Source organism: Capsicum annuum, chromosome 8, assembly GCF_002878395.1.
Source record: "Capsicum annuum cultivar UCD-10X-F1 chromosome 8, UCD10Xv1.1, whole genome shotgun sequence".
Lineage (NCBI taxonomy): Eukaryota > Viridiplantae > Streptophyta > Magnoliopsida > Solanales > Solanaceae > Capsicum > Capsicum annuum.
The window spans coordinates 139,791,448-139,815,424 of record NC_061118.1 but is presented as its reverse complement, the minus strand read 5'-3'; positions in this window follow the sequence as shown (position 1 = coordinate 139,815,424).

Here is a 23,977-nt window from a genome sequence, read left to right as displayed (position 1 = left end):
ACGCCTGATCCAATTCATTCGACAGGCTTAATCTCAGAAGTATCAAACCATCCTATCAAAGAATGACATCTCCTACCATACTAAAACACCCTAAAATCTATTTCTTGGGATGCCACATAGTGCTCCCAACGATAAGTAGCCCTAAGCTAACCCTGGCTGCCTTCTAACATATCTGAATCTCAACATAGGGAAATATAAGTATAAATTATGATGAAATATGAAAATCTATCTGAATATATCTGATAGTACTAATCTCATAAATCGGATTAAATAAAAGCTGAAAAATCTGAATAATAACTCAAAGGTTTAAATCTGAATCTAACAATCCGACAAGCCTCTACTATTTGAATCTAGAGAGTCACTGGGACAGGACCCAGCTGACTCAACTGTCTGAAATGAGTAAAGATATATCTACTAGTAACTTGGGAATTTGAATAACTAAGCCTTAAAAAATATAAGGACTCACCAACTGCAGGGATGGAGATAAGATGCTCAAAAATTACTGTCGCTGCTGAGACCGAGTACCTGTACTTATATTATGAGACAATGTAGCACATAGACATAGATGTGGATCAGTACTTTGATTATGTACTAGTATATCGGGGTGTATGCAATAAGTAAATAATATCATCACAATTTATAAATCATGCATGCTAAACGTAAATGACTCACATAGCTCGAGTAAATCTGAAATACTGAAATCTAAAATCATAAATAGTAATGTATATATTCTGAATCTTGTGAGTCATTAAACTTAGTTCTAAAAATCTGTATTCTCTTTTTGTTCTCAAATCATGTAAGTTAGATGAAATCTGAAGCTTATTCTGCGTAGCAAATACTTTATCTCAAAAGCTATTTTAAGAGTGGGGGACATCTACTTGGGAGGTTCTTCTAACCGACATGTACACCATGTGAGCATCCATGGTGTCCCACGACTATCCCCCATAAGGTTAGGACTGTTCTACCCTTGCCATCGGAATAGAACAATCTCATCTCAGTGATCACAATCTCAGTCATCCATGTAGAAGTGGAAATAATCTAAATCCTTGTTGGCACGTAGTTCTGGGGTATGAAACCATAGTAAAATACCCAACTCGGTGCTAAATACTACTCCTAATCTCATGCTCAAAATCTCAAGAAAATGCACTTTAAAATAATCTCATGGTTTATAATGAAACCAACTGTAAAATCTATAATCTCAATTTGCATGGTGGATTTCAATCTATTGTGACCAAAAGGCCAAATCTTTCTCAATAATCACAAAATAATCTAATAATGAAGTGCTTATAGCACAATAATTTAAATGGGGCTTGGTGACCCATGTTTAAATCTTATGATAAAACATCTCAAAATTCATTCTTGATAATACAAACATTTATAATTCATCATAAAATCAGGAAATTTCAGCAATGTGCCTAAAAATATATTCATACTCATGTAATTCAACTTCTAAAGCATTGAAAATATCATAATCTCATGAATAGCAATATGGGGTATAAACCCAACTTCAAATTCATAGAAAAACGTATAAAATTATGTATTTTTGTAAATAAAAACAAGTTTTGGGCACAAGGACGAAATGATTGTCCTTGTTGAAACCCCACATACCTTAGATGATGAATTAGATGCAAAAGCTTGCTTTTTGAGACTCTATTCACACTCTTGAATGAAGATTCTTGAAGCTCTTGGTCTAGGGATCTTAAATCTTGAATCAATTTGGAGAAAGGATAGTGGAATCTTGAGTTTCTTGGAGATGAATGTTGAAGCCTAGGGTTTTAGATGAAAGTAATTTTGTTGAAACTTAGCATATAATGCTTCTAAAAGGCTTTAATCTCGTGTTTGGACGGATTGGGGGTTGGGGAAAAGTCCAAAATATCCCCTTTTAACTTCTGAACGAAACTGGAAAAATGAACTAGGGCCCTAATTTTTGGCCTTGGCGCGATGCGCCACAATCGCGCCAAGCCATTGGAAAATGCCAACTGGGAATAGGTCAGACTTTGTGAAATGGGGTCATCACGGTGCCCTTTTGGAATGCCATTTTGGCACATAGCGCGACGCACCATTATCGCGCTGGACCTTTGGAAATTGACCAAAGGGAAATTGGCCTTCTCCGCAATGCACCACTATTGTGGAGGGCCACTGGAGAATGAAAATTAGAAATTAACACTGCTCCGCAATGTGCTAAGGGTCCAAATGACGGTGTGTTACGACTGGGACTTAAAATAGCTATAATGTCTCACCCGGTTATCAGATTTAGACGAATCTTATATAGTTAGAAAGCTTATTCTATTTTCTACGTCACGAAAAGTTCAAATCTAAAGAATTCCACTTAAATTTAACATTATTTAGTCTCAAATCTAATCCTTGACATTTTTTTGGGACGAGTTTAAGCTAGGAAAATAGCGGGGTATTACAATATCTCCGGACGAATGTGGCTAGCTAAGATAAAAATTCTGAGGAATCTGAGAGCATCAAATAGAATGCAACACTGAAATGAACTGAATATCTAAATCTAAATCATTCTGAGCTTCTGAGAAATCTAAGAGTGCATGAACTTAAATGAAGAAAACTATATAGTTGAATCTATGATTAGAAAGAACTGAATTAAGGGAGAATATTAACTTTGGCTAAATCTGAGGTTGCAGACAAGAGGTGAGGGTACTTGGCTCGGATGTGCGCTTCTACTTCCCAAGTGGCACCCTCAATGGACTGATTCTGCCAAAGAACTTTGACCAAGGAAACTTCTTTGTTCCTTAGCCTACAGATCTAATGATCTAAAATCTTAACTGGAATCTCTTCGTACGAAAGACTGTTCCAAATATCTGAGCTTTCTAAAAGAGCTACAATGGTGGAGTCACAATAATCTTCTTAAGCATAGAGATGTCGAATATAGGATGAACTGCTGACAAGTCTGCGAGCAACTCAATCTCATAAGCTACTTTCCCACCACGACTCAGAATTCAATAAGGGCAAACATATCGAGGACTAAGCTTCCCCTTCTTGCCAAATTTCTTCACCCTTTTTATGGGTGAAATCTTCAGATACACTAAATCACCAACTTCAAACTCGAGGTCCCTTCTTCTCATATCTACGTAGGATTTTTGACAACTCTGGGCTATTTTTAATCTCTTTTTAATTAGCTTAACTTTCTCCATAGCTTCGAACACTGAATTAGGCCCAAGCAAGTGGCCTCACCCACTTCAAACCAACCTATGAGTGATCTGCATCTCTTCTCATAAAGAGCTTCAAATGGAGCCATCTGTATGCTAGCATGATAATTGTTATTGTAAGCAAACTCAATCAATGGCAAATGCTCATCCCAACTTTCCTTGAAATCAAGAACACATGCCCTCAACATATCTTCTAAAGTCTGAATGATCCTCTATGTTTGACGATCTGTCTGAGGATGAAAGGAGGAATTGAGATGAACATTACCAAGACCCTTTTAAAAAGCTTTCTAGAACCGGGAAGTAAATTGAGTACCCCTATCTGAGATGATAGACAAGAAAACTCTATACAATCTGACTAACTCTCGAATATACAACTTAGCATAATCTTCAGCTGTATAGGACATATGAACTGGCAAAAAATGATTTGACTTAGTCAATCTGTCTACAATAAACCAAATTGAATCATGATGATGACCCGATTGGTGTAAACCAGTCACAAAATCCATATTCACCTCTTGCCACTTCTAAGTGTGGATACCGAACTCTTGCAACATACCACCAGGTCTTTAGTGCTCTACCTTAACCTATTAAAAAGTTACACATTTCGCTATGAACTCCGCTATGTCCCTCTTCATACCATTTAACCAAGAGATCTCCCATAAGTTGTAGTACATCTTGGTAGCACCTGGATGAACAGAATAACATACACCATGTGCTTCTGCCATAATTCTCTACCTATAATCATCAACAATAGGCACACACTATCTACTTTGATATCTCAACACACCATCTCCCCATTGGGAGAAAACCTCTACCTTTTGGCCTTTAACTGACTCCTTCAGTTTGACCAAGCTAGAATCCATATCTTGCTTTTCCTTCACTTTCAAAACTAAGGAAGATTCAGAACTACTCTGAACCCAAACATTACCTTCAACTAAATCAACTAACCAACACCCAACCTAGCCAAACTATGAACTTCTTGAGCTAATTCTTTCTTATCATTCTCCACATGAGCAACACTACCCATAGGCAATCTACTAAGGGTGTCTTCCACTATATTGGCCTTGACCAGATGGTACAACACACTCATATTATAGTCCTTAAACAACTCTAACCACCTTCTCTAATGAAGGTTCAACTCCCTCTAGGTGAAGACATACTGCAAACTTTTATGGTTCGTGAACACATCAACATGAACACCATATAGATAGTGTCTACAGATTTTCAAGAAAAAATACCACAATAGCTAATTCTAGATCATAGGTTGGGCAATTCTTCTCAAGGGGCTTTAACTGTCTAGAGGCATAGGCTATGACCTTACCTCTCAGCATCAACACACAACCCAAACCAACTTTAGAGGCATCAAAATACACAACAAAGCCATCTGTACCATTAGGTAATGCTAGAACTAGGGCTGAAGTGAGTTGAGTCTTCAACTCCTGAAAACTTTTCTCGCAGGAATTTGACTATTGGAACTTAACTTTTTTTAGGGTCAATCTAGACATAGGAGATACAATAGATGAAAAACCTTTAACAAAATAGCGGTAATAGCCAGCTAAGCCCAAGAAACTCCTAATGTCTAATGGAGAGATAGGTCTAGGCTAATTTCTTACAACTTTTGTCTTTTGGGGATCAACTTTAAAGCCATCGGCAAAAATAATATGACCGAGCAAGGCTTCCAATCTTTGTCAAAATTCACACTTGCTGAATTTGGCGAACAATTGGTGATCTCTAAAAGTTTGCAAGACAATTCTAAGATGATTTGCAAGGTCGTCCTCACTATGGGAGTAGATGATTTGCAAGGTCGTCCTCACTACGGGAGTATACGAGGATATCATCTATGAACACTATGAAAAACATATCTAGGTACTGCTTGAACACTCGATTCATGAGGTCCATGAAAGCTATTGGAGAATTGGTTAGGCTGAAAGACATAACTAGAAACTCAAAATGACCATAGTGGGTTCTAAAGGCTATCTTTGGAATATCACATTCCCTAACTTTAAGCTGGTGATAGCTGGATCTAAGGTGTAATTTTGAGAAATAACTTTCTCCTTGCAATTGATCAAACAAGTCTTCAATTCTAGGAAGAGGGTATTTGTTCTTAACTGTGACCTTATTTAGCTGACGATAGTCAATGCACATACGCAAAGAACCATCTTTCTTTCACACGAATAGGACGGAAGCACCCCATGGAGAAATACTTAGCCTTTTAAAACCATTATCTAAAAGATCTTTGAGTTGCTCTTTCAAATCCTTAAGCTCTGCGGGAGAAATACGATAAGGAAGGATAGAGATAGGCTGAGTATTTGGAAGAAGGTCAATACCGAATTCTATCTCCCTTTTGGGAAGTACCTCTGGGAGATCTTCTGGGAAAATATTAGGAAACTCATTCACTACATTAATTGACTGAACTATTAGCGTCTCCGACTTATTGTCTTTAACTCAAGCTAAATGATAAATACAACCTTTGGATATCAACTTTCTGGCCTTAAGATAAGATATAAAATAATTCTTGGGAGACACTAAATTACCGAACCACTCAAAGATTGCCTCATCTGGAAACTAAAACTTCACCACTTGGGTGCGATAATCTATAGAAGCATAACAGGAATGGAGCCAATCCATACCAAGAATAAGATCAAAGTCAACTATATCTAACTCTATCAAGTCTGCTAATATGACTTTGTGAAAGACAATGATAAGACACTTTTTATAAATTTGTTTGGCAACAATTGACTCACCTACTGGGGTAGAAACCAAGAAAGGTTCAGGAATCTTCTCAGAGTTTATCTCAAAATTCACAGTAACTAATGGGGTCACATAAGAGAAACTCTACCCGGGGTCTAGCAACACATACACATAAAAATGAAAAACACGAAGCATACCAGTAACAAAATCAGGTGAATCTTTCTGCTCCTGGCGTGATGGTAAAGCATAGAACCTGTTCTGGCACTGGCTGCCAACAGTACTAGATGATGTGCCCTGAAGAGGAGCTAGGAGACCTAAAGGAGCTGGTGCACTATTTGCCTGAGTCTGGGGATGAACATCTATATTTTCCTGCCTAGCATGCTTGCAATCTCTAATACCGTGACCCTCCTGTCCATAACTATAACAACCTTTCTGACCCCATAAATATTTACCTCGATGATCCTTACCACACTTAGCACATGGGGGATGACTGGGCCTACCACCCACACTACTCTTAGACTGGATATAGAAGACTTACCCTATTGCTCTTGCCTATTTCTGGGTGTAGGAGTACTGGCTGAAGAAGGTGCAGGCATAGATGAGTGATTCTGAAATTACAAACAATTTTCTCCTCCAGACTTGTTCTGTCTATGATGAAACTACCCTGTCTTATCCCTCTTTACTACTCTCTCTTTCCTTCATTTTTTCTACCTCAATATACTGAGCATACATAATCAATCTAGAAAGTTCCATATGTCTATTGAGCATAGCAGTCCTACACGCCTTAACCACTAACCCAGATATACCGATCACAAAAGTTAGGGGCATACATAGATAACTGGTTAAACTTGAGGTAATACCCCTTCACTGTCATGGAGTCCTACCTCAAATTCATGAACTCTTGTATCTTCGCTTCCCTCATCTCAAGTGAGAAGAATTTTTCTAGGAATGTATCCTAAAATACCTTCCAAGTCATAGGAGCTGTATTCTCCCCTCTACTCTTCTTCCACATCACCACCAATCATAAGTAACATCCTCCAGCCTATAGGATGCCAATTCTACATTTTCCTCTTTAGAAATATGCATAATTTGGTTGATCTTCTTCACCTCATCAAGATATAGCTATGGGTCCTCACCTGCTTTTGACCAAAAGAATTTTGGCGGGTTTATTATCATAAAGTCTCCAATTCTGGCTGCGGCTAAATCCCCATCCTGCTGAGGTAGGACTGTAGCCTGATGATTACCTTGAATATTAGGTATCACAGCTTGGGATAGGGCCTGAAAAGCTGCCTGAAACTCTGCATATGACATATTCTTATGTAAAGGATCTGCGGGTTGAGGTAGTTAGTTATCATTTCTACAATCATTAGCTCTACGAGGAGGAATATTCTGTCATAAAAGAGCATGAGTTAATAGTAGATAGAGTTTTCCTAAAATGCTCCATAGCCTCTTGCTCATAAATGTGGTGCGCTTCACACCGATAATCAAGACTTTATGTAACGCGACTTGTCTGACTCCCTAGGACTCTCTAAACCTTAGGATTTGATATAAAGTTTGTAATGCCCCAAAATCTATTTCCTGGGATGCCACACGATGCTCTGAACTACAAGTAGCCTTGAGCTAACCCTGGCTGCCTTCTAACACATCTGAATCTCAACATAGGGAAATATAAGTATAAATCATAATAAAATGCGAAAATATATCTGAATATATCTGATAGTACTAATCTCATCAATTTTATTAAACAAAAGATGAATAATCTGAATACTAACTCAAAGGTCTAAATCTGCATCTAACAGTCTGACAAGCCTCTACTATCTGAATCTAGAGAGTCACTGGGTCAGGCCCCAGCTGAATCAACTGTCTGAAATGAGTAAATACATATCTACTAGTAACTTTGAATTCTAAATAACTAAGCCCTCAAAACTATGAGGACTCACCAACTGCAGGGATGTAGATAAGATACTTAAAAATCACTGTCACTACTGAGACTGAGCACCTGTACCTATATTATCAGACAATGTAGCACATAGAAATATATGTGGATCAGTATTTTGATGATGTACTGAGTATATGGGGGTGTATGCAATAAGTAAATAATATCATTACAGTTTATAAATCATACATGCTAAACGTAAATGACTCACATAGCTTGAGTAAATCTGAAATACTGAAAGATAAAATCATAAATAGTAATGTGTATATTCTAAATATTGTGAGTCATTACACTTAGTTCTAAAAATCTGTATTCTCTTTTTGTTCTCAAATCATGTAAGTTAGATGAAATCTGTAGCTCATTCTACGTTGTAAATACTTTATCTCAAAAACTATTTTAAGAGTAGGGGACATCTACTTGGGAGGTACTTTTAACCGACATGAACACCATGTGAGCATCCATGGTGTCCCACGAAAAGCCCCCATAAGGTTAGGTCTATTCTACCCTTGCCATAGGAATAGAACAATCTTATCCTAGTGATCACAATATCAGTCATCCACGTAGAAATGGGAATAATCTAAATCCCACGTTGGCACATAGTTCTTGGTTATGAAACCATAGTAACGTACCTATCCCGGTGCTAAATACTACCCCCAATCTCATGCTCAAAATCTACAGAAAATCCACTTTAAAATAATCTCATGGTTTATAATGAAACCAACCGTAAAATCTATAATCTCAATTTGCAAAGTGGATTTCAATCTATTGTGAACAAAAGGTCAAATTTTTCTCAATAATATCAAAATAATCTAATCATGGGGTGCTTATAGCACAACAATTCTCAAAATAACATCTTAAATAGGGCTTAATAACCCATGTTTAAATCTTATGATAAAACAGCTCAAAATTCATGCTTGATAACACCAACATTTATAATTCATCATAAAATCTGAAAATTTCTGCAATGTGCATAAAAATATATTCATACTCATGTAATTCAACTTCTAATGCATTGAAAATCTCATAATCTCATGAATATCAATATGGGGTATAAACCCAACTTCAATTTCCTGGGAAAACGTATAAAATCATGTCTCTTTGCAAATAGAAACAAGTTTTTGGCACAAGGACGAAATGATTGTCCTTGTTGAAACCCCACATGCCTTAGATGATGAATTAGATGCAAAAGCTTGCTTTTTGAGACTATTCACACTCTTGAATAAAGATTCTTGAAGCGCTTGGTCTAGGGATCTTAAATCTTGAATCAATTTGGAGAAAGGATGGTGGAATCTTTAGTTTCTTTGAGATGAATGTTGAAGCCTAGGGTTTTGGATGAGAGTAATTTTGATGAAACTTAGCATATAATGCTTCTAAAAAGGCTTTAGTCTCGTGTTTGGACGAATTGCGGGTTGGGAAAAAGTCCAAAATACCCTCCTTTAACTTCTGAACGAAACTGGAAAAATAAACTGGGCCCCCGGTTTTTGGCCTTGGCGTGACGCTTCACAATTGCACCAAGCCACTGGAAAATGACAATTGGGAATTAGGCAAACTCCGCGACATGGGGTCATCGCGGTGCCCCTTTGGAATGCTATTTTGGTACATGGCGCGATGCGCTGTTATCGCATTGGACCTCTAGAAATTGACCAACGGGAAATTGACCCTCTTCGCAATGCGCCAATATCGTAGAGGGCCACTGGAAAATTACAATTAGGAATTAACACTGCTCCGCGATGCGCTAAGGGTACAAATGATGGTGTTTTACGACTGGGACTAAAAATAGCCATAATTTCTTACCCGGTCATCGAATTTAGGTGAATCTTATATTGTTGGAAAACTTATTCAATTTCCTACGTCATGAAAAGTTCAAATCTAAACAATTCCACTTAAATTAAACATAATTTATTCTAAAATCTAATCCTTGACATTTTTCTTCGGGATGAGTTTAAGCTAAGGAAGTAGTGAGGTATTACAATATCTCCCTCTTGGGAACATTCGTCCTCGAATGTCGTTAGATAAGATGAAAATTCTGAGGAATCTAAGAGCATAAGATAGAATGCACCACTGAAATGAACTGAATATCTAAATCATTTTGAGCTTCTGAGAAATCTGAGAGTGCATGAACTTACATAAGGACAATTATATAGCTGAATCTGTGATTAGAAAAAGGTTGAATTAAGGAAGAGTATTACCTTTGGCTAAATTTGAGGTTGTGGAGAAGAGGTGAGGGTACTTGAATCGCATGTCTGCTTCTGCTTCTGCTTCCCAAGTAGCACCCTCAATTGACTGATTACGCCAAAGAACTTTGACCAAGAGAACTTCTTTGTTCCTTAGTCTATGGATCTGATGATCTAAAATCTCAACTAGAATCTCTTCGTACGAAAGGCTGTTCTGAATATTTAAGCTTTCTAAAGGCGCTACAATGGTTGAGTCACCGATACTTTTCTTAACCATAGAAACATGGAATACAGGATGAACTGCTGACAAGTTTGCAGGCAACTCAATCTCATAAGCTACTTTCCCACCACTTAAATTTCTATAAGGGACAACATATCGGCGACTAAGCTTCCCCTTTTTGCCAAATCTCTTCATCCCTTTTATGGGTGAAATCTTCAGATACACAAAATCTCTAACTTCAAACTCGAGATCCCTTCTTCTCACATCTGCATAGGATTTCTAATGACTCTGAGCTATTTTTAATCTTTCTCTAATCAACTTAACTTTCTCTATAGCTTCGAACACTGAATCAGGCCCAAGCAAAGTGGCCTCACCCATTTTAAACCAACCTATGGGTGATCTACATCTCCTCCCATAAAGAGCTTCAAATGGAGCCATCTGTATGCTAGCATGATAACAATTATTATAAGCAAACTCAATCAATGGCAAATGCTCAGCAAACTTAATCAATGGCAAATGCTCATCCCAACTACCCTTAAAATCAAGAGCATATGCCCTCAACACATCTTCTAAAGTCTGAATAGTCCTCTATGCTTGCCTATCTATCTGAGGATGAAAGGAAAAATTGAGATGAACTTTACCAAGGCCCTTCTGAAAAGCTTTCCAAAACTGGAAAGTAAACTGAGTACCCCTATCCGAGATGATAGATAATGGTACTCCATGCAATCTGACTAACTCTCGAATATACAACTTAGCATAATCTTCAGCTGTACAGACGCATGAACTAGCAAGAAATGCGCTGACTTAGTCAATCTGTCTACAATAACCCAAATCGAATCATGATGACGATGCAATTGGGGTAAACCAGTCACAAATTTAATATTCACCTCTTCCCACTTCCAAGTGTGGATACCAAAATCTTGCAACGTACCACCAGGTCTTTGGTGCTCTACCTAAACCTATTGAAAAGTTGCACATTTAGATACAAACTCCGCTACGTCCCTTTTCATACCATTCCACCAATAGATCTACCGCAAGTTGTGGTACATCTTGGTAGCACCTGGATGAATAGAATAACGTGCACCATGTGCTTCTACCATAATTCTCTTCCTCAAATCATCAACATAAGGCATACATAATCTACTTTGGTATCTCAGCACACCATCTACATCTTGGGAGAAAACCTTTACCTTTTGGTCTTTAACTGACTGCTTCAGTTTGACCAAGCTAGAATCCATATCTTGCTTTTCCTTCACTTCTGAAACTATGGAAGATTTAGAACTACTCTGAACCCAAACATTACCTTCAGCTGAATCAACCAACCTAACACCCAACCTAGCCAAACGATGAATTTCTTGAGCTAATTTTTTATTATCTTTCTCCATATGAGCAACACTGCCCATAGACAATCTTCTAAGGACGTCTTCCACTACATTGGTGTTGCCCGAATGGTTCAACACACTCATATCATAGTCCTTCAACAACTCTAACCACCTTCCCTGATGAAGGTTCAACTTTCTCTGCGTGAATACATACTGTAAACTTTTGTAGTCCGTGAACACATCAACATGAACACCATATAGATAGTGTCTCCATATTTTTAAGGTAAATACCACAACAACTAATTTCAAATCATGGGTTGGATAATTCTTCTCATGAGGCTTCAACTTCTAGAGGCATAGGCTATGTCCTTACCTCTCTGCATCTACACACAACCCAAACCAACTCTAGAGGCATTAAAATACACAAATAATCTATTTATACCATCAGGTAATGCTAGAACTATAGCTGAAGTGAGTCGAGTCTTCAACTCCTGAAAAATCTTCTTGCAGGAATCTGACCATTGGAACTTAACTTTTTTTGGGTCAATCTGGACATAGGAGATGTAATAGACGAGAAACCTTCAACAAAACGACGGTAATAGCAAGCTAAGCCCAAGAAACTCCTACTGCCTAACAGAAAGATAGGTCTAGGCTATTTTCTTACAGTTTCTATCTTTTGGGTATCAACTCTAATGCCATCGGTGGAAATATTATGACCAAGAAACGCTATAGATCTTAGAAAAAATTCACACTTGATGAATTTGGTGAACAATTGGTGATCTCTAAGAGTTTACAAGACAATTCTAAGATAATCTGCATGGTCATCCTCACTACGGGAGTATACGAGGATATCATTTATGAACATTATGACAAACATATCTAGGTACTGCTTGAACATTCGATTCATGAGGTCCATGAAAGCTACTAGAGTATTGGTTAGCCCAAAACACATGACTAGAAACTCAAAATAACCATAGCGAGTTCTAAAGGCTGTATTCAAAATATCACATTCCCTAACTTTAAGCTGGTGATAGCCGGATCTAAGGTCTATCTTTGAGAAATAACTTGCACCTTGCAATGATCAAACAGGTCATCAATTCTAGGAAGAGGGTATTTGTTCTTGTCTGTGACCTTATTTAGCTGACGATAGTCAATACACATGCACAAAGAACCAACTTTCTTTGTACGAATAGGACGGGAGCACCCCATGCAGAAATACTTGGCCTTATGAAACCTTTATCTAAAAGATCTTTGAGTTGCTTCTTCAACTCCTTAAGCTCTGTGGGAGCCATAAAATAAGGAGGGATAGAGATAGGCTGAGTATCTGGAAGAAGGTCAATACCAAATTCTATCTCCTTTTCGGGAGGTACTCCTAGGAGATCTTCTGGAAAAACATTAGGAAACTCATTCACTACATCAACTGACTGAACTGTTGGAGTCTCAGACTTAGTGTCTTTAACTTGAACTAGATGATAAATGCAACCTTTGGATATCAACTTTCTGGCCTTAAGATAAGATATAAAATGACTCTTGGGAGACACTAAATTACTGGACCACTCAAAGATTAGCTCATCTGGAAATTGAAACTTCACCACTCGGGTGCGACAATCTATAGAAGCATAATATGAATAGAGCCGATCCATACCAAGAATAAGATCAAAGTCAACCATATCTAACTCTATCAAGTTTGCTAACATGACTTTGTGAAGGATAATGATAGGACACTCTTTATAAATTTGTTTGGCAACAACTGACTCACCTACTGGGGTAGAAACCAAGAAAGGCTCGGGAATATTCTCAGAGTTTATCTCAAAATTCACAGCAAATAATGGGGTCACATAACAAAAACTCAACCCGGGGTTTAGCAGAACATACACATCAAAATAAAAGACAGGAAGAAAACCAGTAACAACATCAGGTGAATCTTCCTGCTCCTGGTGTAATGGTAAAGCATAGAACCTATTCTGGAACTGGCCGACAATAGGACTAGATGATGCGCCCTGAGGAGGAGCTAAGCACCCTAAAGGAGCTTGTGCATTGTTAGCCTAAGTCTGGGGACGAACATCTCTATTTCCCTGCCTAGCATGCGAGCAATCTCTAATACCGTGACCCTCCTGTCTATAACCATAACAACCTTTCTGACCCCACAAATATTTACCTTGATGATCCTTACCACACTTAGCACATGGGGAACGATTGGGCCTACTACCTACATTACTCTGAGATCTAGAACTAGAAGACTTACTCCACCGCTCTTGCTTTTTTTTGGGTGTAGGAGCACTGGATGAAGAAGGTGCAGGCATAGATGAGCGATTCTAAAACTGCAAACGATTTCCTCCTCCAGACCTGTTTTGACTATGATCAAACTACCCTATCCTAGCCCTCTTATTTACCCTCTCTCTTTCCTTCAACTTTTCTGCCTCAATTTATTAAGAATACATCATCAATCTAGAAAGGTTCATATCTCTGTTGAGCATAGCATTCCTACACTCCTTAACCACTTACCTGGACACACCAGTTACAAAAGTCAGGGGCATACTTAGACAACTGGTTGAACTTGAGGCAATACCCCTTCACTGTCTTAGAGCCCTACCTCAGATTCATGAACTATTCTATCTTTCCTTCCTTCATCTCAAGTGGGAAAAAGTTTTCTAGGAACGCATCCTAAAATATCTGCCAAGTCATGGGAGCTGTATTATCCCCTCTACTCTTCTTCCACATCACCACCCAATCATAAGCAATATCCTACAGCCTATAGGATGCCAATTCTACGCTCTCCTCTTTAGAAACATTCGTAATTTAGTTGATTTTCTTCACCTCATCAAGATATAGCTATGGGTCCTCACCTTCTTTTGACCCAAAGAATTCTGGTGGGTTCATTCTTATAAAGTCTCAAATTCTGGCTGCAGCTAAATCCCCATCCTGCTGAGGTGGGACTACAACCTGATGATTACCGTAAACATTAGCTGTCACAGCTTGGGCTAGCGCCTGAAACGCTGCTCAAAACTCTGCATGTGACACATTCTCATTCAAAGGATCTGCGTGCTGAGGTAGTTAGTTATTGTTTCTATGGGCATTAGCTCTGCGAGGAGGCATATTCTGTCATAAAAGAGCATGAGTTAATAGCAGATAGAGACAACTATAAGGACGATGGATTATGAAAGAAAAAAATGATTTTCCTAAAACGCTTTATAGCCTCTGCTCATAGATGTGTCGCGCTTCACCCGATGATCAAGACTCTATGTAACACGGCTTGTATTACTCCCTAAGACTCTCTAAACCTTAGGCTCGGATACCAAGTTTGTAACACCCTAAAATCTATTTCTCGGGATGCCACACGATGCTTTAAACTACAAGTAGCCCTGAGCTAACACTGGCTGCCTTCTAACACATCTAAATCTCAACATAGGGAAACATAAGTATAAATCATGATAAAATGTGGAAATCTATCTGAATGTATCTGGTAGTACTAATCTCATCAATTTGATTAAACAAAAGCTAAAAAATCTGAATACCAACTCAAAGGTCTAAATCTAAATCTAACAGTTCGATAAGCCTCTACTATCTGAATCTAGAGAGTAACTGGGATAGGCCCCAACTGATTTAACTGTCTGAAATAAGTAAAGACATATCTACAAGTAACTTGGAAATCTGAATAACTAAGCCCTCGAAACTATGAGGACTCAACAACTGCAGGGATGTAGATAAGATGCTTAAAAATCACTGTCGCTGCAGAGACTGAGCACCTTTACCGATATTATGAGACAATGTAGCACATAGACATATATGTGGATCAGTACTTTGATAATGTACTGAGTATGTGGGGGTGTATGCAATAGGTAAATAACATCATCACAGTTTATAAATCATGCATGCTAAATGTAAATGACTCATATAGCTTGAGTAAATCTGAAATACTGAAATCTGAAATCATAAATAGTAATGTGTAAATTCTGAATCTTGTGAGTCATTACACTTAGTTCTAAAAATATGTAATCTCTTTTTGTTCTCAAATCATGTAAGTTAGATGAAATCTGAAGCTCATTCTACATAGTAAATACTTTATCTCAAAAACTATTTTAAGAGTGGGAGACATCTACTTGGGAGGTTCTTCTAACTGACATGTACACCATGTGAGCATCCATGGTGTCCCACGACTATCCTCCATAAGGTTAGGGTTGTTCTACCCTTGCCATAGAAATACAAAAATCTCATCTCAGTGATCACAATCTCAGTCATCCATGTAGAAGTGTGAATAATCTAAATTCCACATTGGCATGTAGTTCTGGGGTATGAAATTGTAGTAACCTACCTATCTCGGTGCTAAATACTACCCCCAATCTCATGCTCAAAATCTCAAGAAAAGCTACTTTAAAATAAACTCATGGTTTATAATGAAACCAACTGTAAAATCTATAATCTCAATTCGCAAAGTGGATTTCAATCTTTTGTGACAAAAAGGACAAATTTTTCTCAATAATCTCAAAATAATCTAATCATGGGGTTCTTAAAGCACAACAATTCTCAAAATAACAATCTTAAATAGGGCTTAGTAACCCATGTTTAAATCTTATGATAAAACATCTCAAAATTCACGCTTGATAACACAAACATTTATAATTCATCATAAAATCTGGAAATTTCATCCATGTGCATAAAAATATATTCATAATTATGTAATTCAACTTTTAAAACATTGAAAATCTCATAATCTCGTGAATAGCAATATGGGGTATAAACCCAACTTCAAATTCAAAGGAAAACTTATAAAATCATGTATCTTTGCAAATAGAAACAAGTTTTGGACACAAGGATGAAATGATTGTCCTTGTTGAAGCCCCACATACCTTAGATGATAAAATAGATGCAAAAGCTTGACTTTTGAGACTCTATTCACACTCTTGAATGAAGATTCTTGAAGCTCTTAGTCTAGGGATCTTAAATCTTCAATCAATTTGGAGAAAGGATGGTGGAATATTGAGTTTCTTGGAGATGAATGTTGAAGCCTACGGTTTTGGATGAGAGTAATTTTGATGAAACTTAGCATATAATGCTTCTAAAAAGGCTTTAATCTCGTGTTTGGACGGATTGGGGGTTGGGGAAAAGTCTAAAATACGCCGCTTTAACTTTTGAACAAAACTGAAAAAATGACCTGGGGCCCCAATTTTTGGCCTTGGCGCTATGTGCCACAATCACGCCAAGCCACTGAAAAATGCAAACTGGGAACTGGGCAGACTCCGTGACACGGGATCATCGCGGTGCCCCTTTGGAATGCCATTTTGGCACATGGCGCGACGCACCATTATTGCGCTGGACTTTTGGAAATTGACCACCGGGAAATTGGCCCTCTCCGTGATGCACCAATATCATGGAGTGCCACTGAAAAATGAAAATTAGGAATTTAACACTGCTCCGCGATGCGCTAAGGGTCCAAATGTGGTATTTTACGACTGAGACTTAAAATAGCCATAACTTCTTACCCGGTTATCTGATTTAGGCGAATCTTATATTGTTGGAAATCTTATTCAATTTCCTACGTCACTAAAATTTCAAATCTAAAGAATTCCACTTAAATTAAACATTATTTATTCTAAAATCTAATCATCGACATTTAATTTTTGGGATGAGTTTAAGCTAGGGAAATAGCGGGGTATTACACATACAAAGTCTCAAAAATCATATCTCAATACTCGAATGATAGTTGTTATTATAAGTAAACTCTGCTAAGACTAAGTATTGGCTCCACTGGACTTCAAAATCCTTAACACAGGATAAGAACATGTCCTTAAGGACCTGAATAGTCCACTCAGAATGGCCATCTATTTGCAAATGAAAGGCTGTACTCAAATCCACCTGGGTACCTAACTCCTCCTAAAAAGCCCTCAAAAATCTCAAGGTGAACATAGAACCACGATCTGAAATAATTGGAATGGACACACCATGCAAATGACTTTCTTCGGAACATAGATATGGGATAATCTCTTAGCACTAAAGGGTATCTAAATAGGAATGAAATATGCTGACTTGGTCAAATAATCTCCAATGACCTAAATACCATTGGAACCGCGGGAAGTGCGAGGCAAATCACCAAATAAAATACAGGGTAGTCCATTTCCATTTTCACTCAGGAATGGGTAACCTCTGGGTTAATCCACCTGGTCGCCGATTCTCGACCTTTACCTGCTGACAACATAGATAATGAGCTATAAAGTCTGACACATCTCTCTTCATACCACTTCACTAATAATATTGCCTTAAATCTCTATACATCTTGGCTGTGTCAGGGTGAATGGAATATCTAGAGCTATGAGTCTCATGCAAGATCAACTGAATTCAGTTATCGATCTGCAGAACAAAAATACAACCATCAAATCTCAAGACACCCTCAGAATTTATGGTGTTCCTCTTGGATTCACCATTCAATACCTGATAACAAAGGAATCAAAGATTACTATCCTTAATCTGACGATCTCAAATTTTCTCAAATAATGAGGACCTTGCCTCCACACTAGCCATAATCCTCCTAGGATCAAAAATATCAAGGCAAACTATCAAGTTAGCTAAGGACTAGATATCTCGTGCCAACAACCTATTGACTGCCTTCCGACTCAAGGCATCTACTACCACATTTGCCTTGTCCAAATAATATAAGATTAAAATATCATAATCCTTAAGCAATTCCATCCATCTATGTTTTCTAGCATTAAGCCCCCTCTAGGTCATAATATGTTAAAGGCTGTGATAATCGGTCAAAATCTCACAATGCACACATAGAGATAATGCCTCCAAATCTTAAGCGTGAAAACTACCACCGCCAACTCCAAATTATGAGTGGTGTAGTTACGCTTGTGCACCTTGTACTGTCTAGAAGCATAAGTAATAACACGACCCTACTGCATCAATACACAACCTAGACCAACACCAAGCGCATCACAAAACACGGTGAATCCCTCACCCTCAACAAAAAGAGCTAAAATAGGAGCTCAAAGTAAGGAAATCCTTGCGCTATCAAAGCTCGACTCACACTTCTAGACCATAAAAAAGGAACCTCCTTCTGAGTCAATCTGGTCATAGGGGATGAAATAGTAGCAAAAACCTTGACGAAACATCTATAATAACTGGCCAAACCAATAAAGCTATGAACCTCAGTTGGAGATGTAGGTCTAACCCAATCGCAATTTACCTTAAACTTAGTTGGGTCTACCATAATACCATCCTTAGACACAAATGTCCAATGAATATCATCGACTCAAGCCAAAACTCACACTTAAAGAACTTGGAAAAAAGCACATAATCTCTCGAAGTCTGGAGCACAATCCTCAAATGCTGCACATGCTCTTCTCTACTTCTCGAATACACAAGGATGTCGTCAATGAACACAATCACAAAGGAATCCAAATAAGGCATGAATACACAGTTCATCAAGAACAAGAACAATACTGGGCCTTATTCAAGCCAAATGAAAAGAACTCATAATGACCATAATAAGTCCTGAAAGGTGTCTTCGGGATATCCTCAGCCCAAATCCTACATTGATGGTAACCAGATCTCGAATCAATCTTAGAAAGCAATAGGATAGGATAATAGTTCTTCACCATCTTTGTTCTTCACAAACAATACCAGAGATCACTAAGGGGCCATACTCGGTCTAATAAACCCTTACTAAGGAGATCCTGAAGCTGAGAATTTAGCTCCTTAAGCTTGGAAGAATCCATGTGGTTAGGTTCCATAAAAATAGGCCAGGTGCCAGGCTCAATATAAATAGCAAACACAATCTCATGAATAGGGGGAATACCAGGCTAGTCGGTAGGGAATGCACAGACTCTCCACACTGGAGGTACTCTGGGCATGGCTAAGGTGATGGTTTTTGGCAAAATAATCCATGACCACATGATAGTGGGATAACCAGTCCATGCCAGAATCACATCAAAATTCATTATATCATGAATAATAAGGTCAGTATAAGTATCAACATCATTAACATTCACAACACATGATCTAAACACTCAATCCACTACTAAAGAATAACCCATGAAAGTAGATATGTGCAATGAAACATCTAAGAAATCATAAGACAACTCTAACCATGTTGCATAATAAACAAACATATAAAAATAAATGCATCCCAGATCAAATAAAGTAAGGGCCGACTGGTGGCATACCAAAATCATACCTATAAAAACAACATTAAAAATTTCAGCCCCGAGTCTAGCAGGTATTGCATACAATTGACCACACTCACCACCTGGCTGGGCACCTTACCGACCTCCTGTTCTACCTTCCTGAGAACCTTCTAGAGTACCTTAAAAACCACCTTTGTGACCTCGAGAACCACCTTTAGCTGAGGGATAAACTTCTCTAATAAGAGGAACACTCTGAACTAAAACAATAATCTCCCCATGACTAGGGAACTCTTGCCAATAGTGACCAAAAAGTCCACAAGTAAAACAAAAAATAGGCGCTGAATTAGAACCAACAAATTCGACTGGCCCAAGGTAATCACTATGACTATAATAACCAAAAGATGAACCTATCACAACCTAAACCAGGGTCTGCCTATGACGGGTATCTCAAGTCCACTATGGACCGGAGACCACCCCATTACCTATCCTCATGAGCATAACATAATAATAACAATAACAAATTAAATAGTAATAAAAATGAATAAATAACTCTATGAAAGCTAAGAGTCAACGAATATCTAAACAAGCCACATTGGTCTACAATAGCCTCTAAAACCAATATACAAAATAGGTCGGGACATGCCCCTAACCATGACAAAAAAATACAAAAAAACTAAGTTAAAAATGGAAATATGCAAATGGTAGGGCATTTTGAAGGATGGAGGCTCACTACTTCACAACTACTTAACGAACGTGCTAATCCACCTAACACTGCACAAGGGTAAAAAATGTCTCAAAACCTACATTATGAAACAATGTAGCATCTTAGGATAGTTAGCAGCGTGAGCACTGGCATGTAGCTCAAGGAAAGTGATAAAATAAATGCCATGTATAAAATCAGCCAAAACCACATTTACATATTCATATATACATATATAAGATGTCGGGATAGGGAACAAGGTATAAGAATGAGCTTTGAAACTTATTATCCTGGATTATGTAGTTTTAACTGTCCTAAAGGCACCCACGGGCTATATAGGTTCAACTCTCCCTGTTTAAAGGGCCCTAGTGCATATTAGCTGCATAAATCAAAGAAATCCGAGGAAAGGCCTAAGCTGTCGAGGCTCCAACCATTCCAAAAAAATATATAATGTGTGAACTATGCACATAGTCATAAAGACCCCCACGTTAGTAAATGTGGTTTTTAGTATCGGTCCCTTCGGGACCTCTACCTTCCACGATGAGCTACATAACCCCCTTTAAGCCCAAATTAAAACCATTTAGAATATGATTCCAACCATTAACCTAAGAGTCATTCATTAAGGAATTAACCACTTGGTATTATCATACCAATACGCTTGCAAGCTAAATCGCACATGCTAAATCAATTCACACAACCACAGTGACTCCCCAAGTGCTATCAAAATCCAATCTATGGACACCAAGGCCATCCAAATCCATTTAAATAACCATTTATCCTTTAATACAACACATTGAGTTAAAAAATAAGTTAAACTATGCAATTTTCTAAAATTTAAATCAAATTCATATGTGGGTTGAGGTTCATGCAATTCCAAGCCAAAATTCATCCAATTTAGGGAAACCCATGTTTCCCATTCCAACCATTAATTAAAGTACCAATTCGGTCCCCAAAATACTAATTTAAAGCATGAATAATCAATTCAAATCATGGGAGAAGTAATTAAATCAATAACAACCAAACCCTCTCAACCCAATTTCAAACCCACAACTTAAATCATATAGAAATAAATCAAATAAATGCCACAATGTAAAATTAAAGTTTGGAGAAGTGATACATGCCTGAAACACACAAGAATTTATAATCAATTTGAAGTTTGGATCCCGGATGATGAATGCACGTTGAAATCCTTGAATATTTTTAGGTTTTGTGTTTGAGAGTAAAATACAGGGATTTGATCTTTGAAAATTGATGGGAATAGGACTATTTTGTATTTAAATATTGTGGAAAAGGTGAAAAGACCAAAAAACCCTAATTACAAGTGAATAAAAACAAAACTTCATGAATTTTACACCTTGGCGTGACACACCAATATTGCGGAGGTTATCCTTCATGCCACACCAATATCATAGAGGGTAACCTCTGTGACATGGCAAAAATGAGGAGGCTCACTGCTTCAAAGTTCAAAAATTGCCCCCAATCCTTTTTGAAAATTCTAAAACCATTCTATATTATCCTTTTAACATCCCTAAACATAATTCAAGTGAAATATCAATATTTCAAACACGAGATGGTAAAATATAAAATGATGAAAATTTTAAAGGTCTCATATTATCCACCCTTAGGATTATTCTTTCTTGAATGATGAGTTAGGATACTTTTGGTATGAGAATAACAAGAATACACCAGAATTAAATGACAAACTCAAAAAATGACAACATGAAAGCACAACTCATAACTTAAGAACTTTCATCCAACCCGGGGAACAAGAATGGGTATTTGGACTTCGTATCTTCCTCAGCTTCCCATGTATCCTATTCTACCTTTTGGTTTCTCCAAAGGACCTTCACCGAAGATACATCCTTCATCCTTAATATATGAACTTTCCTACCCAATATCTTAATCGGGTCTTTCTCTCAAGATAAGAAATCGTAACACTAACATCCTCAATAGACACTTCAAAGAAGGATCACCCACACATTTTTTAGCATAGACACATAAAATATGGGATGAATAGAATCCAAAATCATAGGCAAATCCAACCCATACACAATATTCCAAATTCTTCTGAAGATCGAGTATGGACCAATGTAATAGGGACTGAGTTTTCCCTTCTTCCAAAATCTTATGACTCTTTTCATCGGGGACACCTTCAAGCACACCAATCATTCACTTTGAACTCAAATTATCTTTACCTCACATCCGCACAAGACTTTTGATGACTTTGAGTAGTCTTAAGTCTTTCTATAATCACTTTTACCATGTTCATGGCTTGGTGAACTAAGTCAGGTTCGAACAACCTAGTCTCACCAACCTCAAACTGTAATACCCCAAAGTTTCCTAACTAATTTTGTCTAAAGAATGTTAAGTATTAGATTCTAAATTGAATGATTTTTATTCCATGGAAAATTTTCAAGATTTTAACATTTTGTCATGTGGGAAATTCAATAATCTTTCCATCGATATAAAATTTATCTAAATCCGATAATCGGATAAGAAGTTATGACTATTTCAAGTCCCCATCGTAAAACAACGCCATATTGGTCAGTGGAGCGTCGCGCCACAAGATAAAATGGCAATTGTCCTTTATTCAATGTCCCAGGGTGATTTCTTTGCATCGCGCCAAACTTCCAGGTCACAAATGAAGTGGCAACGCGATGGATCCACATCGAGCTATTTCCCTATTAACCAATTATCAAATTCCAATGACACGGCGCGATAGCGCCGCATTGTGCCAAGGGTCCAGGTCAGGAAATTTTCACCAATTTAAAAGACGCATACAAGGTTAAAAAGGTCAATTTCTCACCCCTATTTAAGACCTTTAACATGAGATTCAGCTATTTGAAACCCAAAATATATTAGTTTCTCTCAATTTTCTCTCAGGAACAAGCTAAGGTTTTAATTGGGGATTCTATTTCAAGAAAGTCTCTCCATCAATCTTCACTAAATCAAGAACTAGGGTATGTCATTTGTTGATTCATGGGTCTCTTTCACCCATGAAGCTTAAGAATCTCTTTTCAAAATCAAAGATTTGTATATTTAGGAATGTTCATGATTTGATTGAATTGAAAAGCGATGTTCATATTGTTGTTTGGTTTTATTCCATGTTATAGACTATTAATTACAAGAATTGATTCTAGTATGTGAGGAATTACACGGTATTTATGATAAACCCTTCAATTTACAAGTTGATTGATGTATCCTTGATTATTAGATGTGTTGATGATTGTATAACCATAGCATGCTCCCCCATGTTTGATTAAATGCCTATGTTAAGGAAAAGTGCCATGCTAATATGATAATATGAAATCTCCTTTCATGTACAAGTTATGTATGTCAAGCGTTTGATGAAATGTCTTAGCCAATGGATTATGTATTATTGATGTTGGTCCTGTACTCAAGAAAGTCATGCTTTGTCAGTTTCCTTCTATCGAGTCCTGGGGTTACTTATACTTGAAAAATATAGTTGTGTGCCTAGAGTCCGTGTCAGGTTTCCACAATATCCTCAGTTAATCCATGATCCATAGAACTCTGTCAGTTTTGTTACTTAGGAAAGCTCAGTAATACAGTAATCTCAGTACTATTCTATCAGTCAATAGAACTCAGTTAATTCAATCCAGTTCAGTTCAGTAATCCATGAT